The sequence below is a fragment of the Chlorocebus sabaeus genome, chromosome X (genome assembly GCF_047675955.1).
Source record: "Chlorocebus sabaeus isolate Y175 chromosome X, mChlSab1.0.hap1, whole genome shotgun sequence".
Lineage (NCBI taxonomy): Eukaryota > Metazoa > Chordata > Mammalia > Primates > Cercopithecidae > Chlorocebus > Chlorocebus sabaeus.
In genome coordinates, this window is record NC_132933.1 from 58,305,393 (window position 1) to 58,312,475 (window position 7,083).

The following is a 7,083-nucleotide window of genomic DNA, read 5'->3' on the forward strand; positions in this document are numbered from 1 at the left end:
CCAGATAAAAAATTATGGAAGGTTTAGACTTAGGTGTTGGTGCCAGAGAAAAAGGATTGGACATATTTGAGTGATATTTAATATTAGGACACAATAATGAATTTGATATGAGAGAAATAAAACAATGGGTTAAAAATTACTTCTCAGTTTCTGGCATCAAAAAATGCATATATAGTTGTGTTATTCACTGAGGTAAGTAACCTTAGAAAAAGATGAGGCTTGGAGATGAACATCACTAATTTGGTCTTGCAAGTGTTATGTATGTGATGTATCAAAGCATTCAAGAGGAAATAAAAATAGGCAATGAAATGCACAGTTCTAGATTCAGAAAAAATGTTCAGCATGATTTGCATGCATTTAGAAGTCATCTGCCTACTGCAGTAATTGAAGTTTTGTTCATGGATGAGATTGTTTAAGAAAAGAGAAAAGGATAGAAGACAATGAATCCTAGGGATATTGATTCATTCAATATTTAATGATTGTTCAGAGGCAGATAAGATTTCAAAGGAGACCAAAGAAGTTAGAAGAGGAGAAAGAATGCTAATATCAGGTTTTATGAAGGAATAAACAGTTATTAATATTTAGTGTCATTGAAAGATCAGATACAATATTTCAATTTAGCCAAATTAGAGTATTAGATTCAGTATCTACAACTATGTAGATAAGATTTTTTTTTTTTTTTTGAGACGAAGTCTCAGCCTGTTGTCCAAGTTGGAGTGCAGTGGCACAATCTCGGCTCACTGCAACCTCCACTTCCCGGGTTCAAGCGATTCTCCTGGCTCAGCCTCCCAAGTAGCTGGGATTGCAGGCATGCGCCACTATGCGTGGCTAATTTTTTGTGTGTATTTTTAGTAGAGATGGGGTTTCACTATGTTGGCCAGGCTGGTCTTAAACTCCTGACTTCATGATCCGCCCACCTCGGTCTCCAAAAGTGCTGGGATTACAGGCATGAGCCACTGCGTCCAATCACCTATGTAGATTTTAAGTGAGGTTTAGATTCTGGAATCAGTGATCCTAGCTTGCTACTATGATTTTTAAATTGCTAGCTGTGTGACTTTGAGCAAGGCACTTGACCTCTTTGAGATCCTCCTTTACAAAAGCTAAGAATTAAAAGAGATAAAGTGTGAAAAGGATTTAGCACAAGTTAAAATACAATGTACTCAATAAATGTTAGCTATCATTATCTTTAATAGACTGTGCCATTTCTAATCCATTGGTAGAGCTAAACATTACAGATAGTAAAATGTACTGTTTGCGAACATGCTCTTTGTCATCAGAGTGGCCTTTTTTCAAATCTCCGATCTGCCACTTATGACCTCTGTGGCTCCATACCTGTCATTTAACTTCCTTGTGTCTGGGTGTCCTCATAAGTGATACCTAGTATTACATAAAAAATATTAATAGTATTTCTTAAGATGACATTTTTAATATTTAGATTATATGTTGATTGTTAAAGTGCTGATACTCTGTGCTACTAAGTGCTATATGATACTAAAGAAATGCCAGAATATGTAGTCCTCTAATTTACCTTTTTATGTCTGTGAATAATTTGAAATATGAAAAAAATCACAAAGTTATTACGAGTTAGGATTCATCAGTTTTCTTTACATATTTAAAGTTACTTCAATACTAGACCATAAGATGGCAATGTTACTCTTTTAGATGAACTATAAAAGTTAGGTATTGAGAAAAGTAAAAATTTAAACTTAATTTTATATTCTATGGACATGCCTTTACAAATTCTGCTTTTTATTGCTTAAACATACTAATCTTAAAGTGTAGTTGCTAATTTGATAATTAATAAAATAACTAGTGAATTCATTCTTATATTGATAGTGATTCTTAGCATGGACTCAGGAACTATATATTTTTGCATCCAACAAAGATTGTTCTGAGAATTATCAAGATTCTGTGGCGCTTTAAAGATATACTGTATATTAAGAGATGAGAGAGTTTCTTAGCCAAGGGAAGCCGTGACAGACAGTACCTGGAAAACTGGTACACTGTTACCCAAATACTGCGCTTTTCCAATGGTCTTAGCAGACAGCACGTGAGGAGATCATATCCCACGCCTGACTCAGCGGGTCCCGTGCCCACGAAGCCTTGCTCACTGCTAGCACAGCAGTCTGAGATTGAACTGTGAGGCAGCAGCCTGGCTTGGGGAGGGGCATCCACCATTGCTGAGGCTTGAGTAGGTAAACAGAGTGGACAGGAAGCTCTACCTGGGTGGAGCCCACCGCAGCTCAAGGAGGCCTGCCTGCCTCTGTAAACTTCACCTTTGGGGGCAGGGCATAGCTGAACAAGAGGCAGCAGAAACTTCTGCAGACTTAAACATCCCTGTCTGACAGCTCTGAAGAGAACAGTGGTTCTTCCACCACAGTGTTTGAGCTCTGAGAACACACAGACTGTCTCCACAAGTGGGTCCCTTACCCCTGTGTAGCCTAACTGTGAGACACCTCCCAGTAGGGGCTGACTGACACCTCATACAGCCAAGTGCCCCTCTGAGATGAAGTTTCCAGAGGAAGGATCAGGCAGCAATATGTGCTGTTCGGCAGCCATCCAATGGTGATATCCAGGCAAACAGTGTCTGGAGTGAACCTCCAGCAAACTCCAACAGAGTTGCAGCCAAGGGACCTGACTGTTAGAAGTAAAACTAACAAACAGAAAGGAGTAGCATCAACATAAAAAAAAGACATTGACACCAAAACCCCATCTGTAGGTCACCATCATCAAAGACCAAAGTTAGATAAAACCAAAAAGATGGGGAGAAACCAGAACAGAGAAGCCCGAAATTCTAAAAACCAGAGCCCAGAGCACCTCTTCTCCTCCAAAGGGTCGCAGCTCCTCACCAGCAATGGAACAAAGCTGGACAGAGAATGACTTTGACAAGTTGACAGAAGTAGGCTTCAGAAGGTCAGCAATAACAAACTTCACTGAACTAAAGTAGGATGTTTGAACCCACTGCAAAGAAGCTAAAAACCTTGAAAAAGGATTAGACAAATGGATAACGAGAATCAACAGTGTAGAGACCTTAAATGACCTGACAGAGCTGAAAACCATGACACGAGAACTATGTGACACATGCACAAGCTTCAGTAGCCAATTTGATCAAGCAGAAGAAAGGATATCAGTGATTCAAGATCAAATTAATGAAATGAAATGAGAAGAGAAGTTTAGAGAAGAAAGAGCAAAAAGAAACAAATGAAACCTCCAAGAAATATGGGACTATGTGAAAAAATCAAATCTACATTTGATTGGTATACCTGAAAGTGATGGAGAGAATGGAGCAAAGCTGGAAAACACTTCAGGATATTATCCAGGAGAACTTCCCCAACCTAGCAAGGCAGGCCAACATTCAAATTCAGGAAATACAGAGAATGCTACAAAGATACTCCTTGAGAAGAGCAACCCTAAAACACATAATTGTCAGATTCACCAAGGTTGAAATGAAGGAAAAAATGTTTTAAGGGTAGCCAGAGAGAAATGTTGGGTTACCTACAAAGGGAAGCCCATCAGACTAACAGTGGAACCCTCAGCAGAAACTCTACAAGCCAGAAGAGAGTGGGGGCCAACATTCAACATTCTTAAAGAAAAGAATTTTCAACCCAGAATTTCATATCCAGCCAAACTAAGCTTCATAAGTGAAGCAGAAATAAAATCCTTTACAGACAAGCAAATGCTGAGAGATTTTTCACCACCAGGCCTGCCTTACAAGAGTTCCTGAAGGAAGCACAGACATGGAAAGGAACAACTGGTACCAGCCACTATAAAAACATGCCAAATTGTAAAGACCATCGATGCTAGGAAGAAATTGCATCAACTAATGGGCAAAATAACCAGCTAACATCATAATGACAGGAGCGAATTCACACATTAACCTTAAATGTAAACAAAATTAAACTTAAACGTAAATGGGTAAATGGGCTGAATGTTCCAATTAAAAAACACAGACCGGCAAATTGGATAAAGAGTCAAGACCCATCAGTGTGCTGTATTCAGGAGATGCATCTCACATACAGAGACATACATGGGCTCAAAATAAAGGGATGGAGGAAGATCTACCAAGCAAATGGAAAGCAAAAAAAAGCAGGGGTTGCAATCCTAGTCCCTGATAAAACAGACTTTAAACCAGCAAAGATCAAAAGAGACAAAGGCCATTACATAATGATAAAGGGATCAATTCAACAAGAAGAGCTAACTATCTGAAATATATATGCACCTAATACGGGAGCACCCAGATTCATAAAGCAAGTCCTGAGAGACCTAAAAAGAGACTTAGACACACACACACAGTAAGAAAGGGACACTTTAACACCTCCACAGTCAATATTAGACAGACCAATGAGACAGAAGGTTAACAAGGATATCCAGGAATTGAACTCAACTCTGCAACAAGGACATCTACAGAACTCTACAACCCAAATCAACAGGATATACATTCATCTCAGCACCACATCGCACTTATTTCAAAATTGACCACATAGTTGAAAGTAAAGCACTCCTCAGCAAATGTAAAAGGACAGAAATCACAACAAACTATACCTCAGACCACAGTGAAGTCAAATTAGAACTCAGGATTAAGAAACTCACTCAAAACTGCACAACTACATGGAAACTGAACAACCTGTTCCTGAATGACTGCTGTGTAAATAACAAAATGAAAGCAGAAATAAATATGTTCTTTGAAAACAATGAGAACAAAGACACGACATACCAGAATCTCTGGGACACATTTAAAGCAGTGTGTAGAGGGAAATTTATAGCACTAAATGCCCACAAGAGAAAGCAGGAAGGATCTAAAATCGACACCCTAACATCGCAATTAAAAGAACTCGTGAAGCAAGAGCAAACACATTCAAAAGCTAACAGAAGACAAGAAATAACTAAGATCAGAGCAGAACTGAAGGAGATAGAGACACAAAAATCCTTCAAAAAATCAATAAATTCAGGAGCTGGTTTTCTGAAAAGATCAACAAAATTGATAGACTGCTAGCAAGACAAATAAAGAAGAAAAAAGAAAAGAATCAGGTAGACACAATAAAAAATGATAAAGGGGATATCACCACCGATCCCACAGAAATACAAACTACCATTAGAGAATACCACAAACACCTCTATGGAAATAAACTAGAAAATCTAGAAGAAATGGAAAAATTCCTGGACACATACACCATCTCAAGGCTAAACCAGGAAGAAGTGGAATCCCTGAATAGACCAATAAGAGGCTCTGAAATTGAGGCAATAATTAAAAGCCTACCAACCCAAAAAAGGACCAGATAGATTCATAGCCGAATTCTACCAGAGGTAGAAAGAGGAGCTGGTACCATTCCTTCTGAAAGTATTCCTATCAATAGAAAAAGAAGGAATCCTCCCTAACTCATTTTATGAGGCCAGCATCATCCTGATAACAAAGCCTGTCAGAGATACAACCAAAAAAAGAGAATTTTAGACCAATATCCCTGATGAACATTGATGAGAAAATACTCAATAAAATACTGGCAAACAAAATCCAGCAGCACATCAAAAAGCTTATCCACCAAGATCAAGTTGGCTTCATCCCTAGGATGCAAGGCTGGTTCAACATATGCAAATCAAAAAATGTAATCCATCACATAAACGGAACCAAAGACAAAAAACATATGATTATCTCAATAGATGCAGAAAAGACCTTCGACAAAATTCAACAGCCATTCATGCTAAAAACTCTCAATAAAGTAGGTATTGATGGAATATATCTCAAAATAATAACAGCTATTTATGACAAACCCACAGCCAATATCACACTGAATGGGCAAAAACTGGAAGCATTCCCCTTAAAAACTGGCACAAGACAGAAATGACCTCTCTCACCACTCCTATTCAACATAGTATTGGAAGTTATGGCCAGGGCAATCAGGCAAGAGAAAGAAATAAATGATAGTCAATTAGGAAAATAGGAAGTCAAATTATCCCTGTTTGCAGGTGACATGATAGTATATTTAGAAAACCCCATCATCTCAGTCCAAAATCTCCTTAAGCTGATAAGTGACTTCAGCAAAGTCTCCGGATACAAAATCAATGTGCAAAAATCACAAGCATTCCTATACACCAATAACAGACAAATAGAGAGCAAAAGCATGAGTGAACTCCCATTCACAATTGCTGCAAAGAGAATAAAATCCCTAGGAATCCAACTTACAAGGGATGTGAGGGACCTCTTTGAGGAGGACTACAAACCACTGCTCAATGAAATAAAAGAGGACAAAAACAAATGGAAGGACATTCCATGCTCATGGATAGGAAGAATCGTTGTTGTGAAAATGGCCATAGTGCCCAAGGTAATTTATAGATTCAATGCCATTCCCATCAAGCTACCAATGACTTTCTTCACAGAATTGGAAAAAAACTACTTTAAATTCCATATGGAACCAAAAAAAGAGCCTGCATTGCCAAGACAATCCTAAGCAAAAAGAACAAAGCTGGAGGCATCACGCTACCTGACTCCAAACTATACTACAAGTCTACAGTAACCAAAACAGCATGTTACTGGCACCAAAACAGAGATATAGACCAATGGAACAGAACAGAGTACTCAGAAATAACACCACACGTCTACAACCATCTGATCTTTGACAAACCTGACAAAAACAAGAAATGGGGAAAGGATTCTCAATTTAATAAATGGTGCTTGGAAAACTGACTAGCCATATGTAGGGAGCTGAAACTGGATCCCTTCCTTACACCTTATACAAAAATTAATCCAAGATGGATTAAAGACTTAAATGTTAGACCTAAAGGCATAAAAACCCTAGAAGAAAACCTAGGCAATACCATTCAGGACATAGGCATGGGCAAGGACTTCATGAATAAAATACCAAAAGCAATGGCAACAAAAGCCAAAATAGCCAAATGGTATCTAATTAAACTAAGGAGCTTTTGCACAACAAAAGAAAGTACCATCAGAGTGAACAGGCAACCTACAGAATGGGAGAAAATTTTTGTAATCTGCCCATCTGACAAAGGGCTAATATCCAGAATCTACAAGGCACTTAAACAAATTTACAAGAAAAAAGTCAAACAACCCCATCAAAAAGTCAGCAAAGG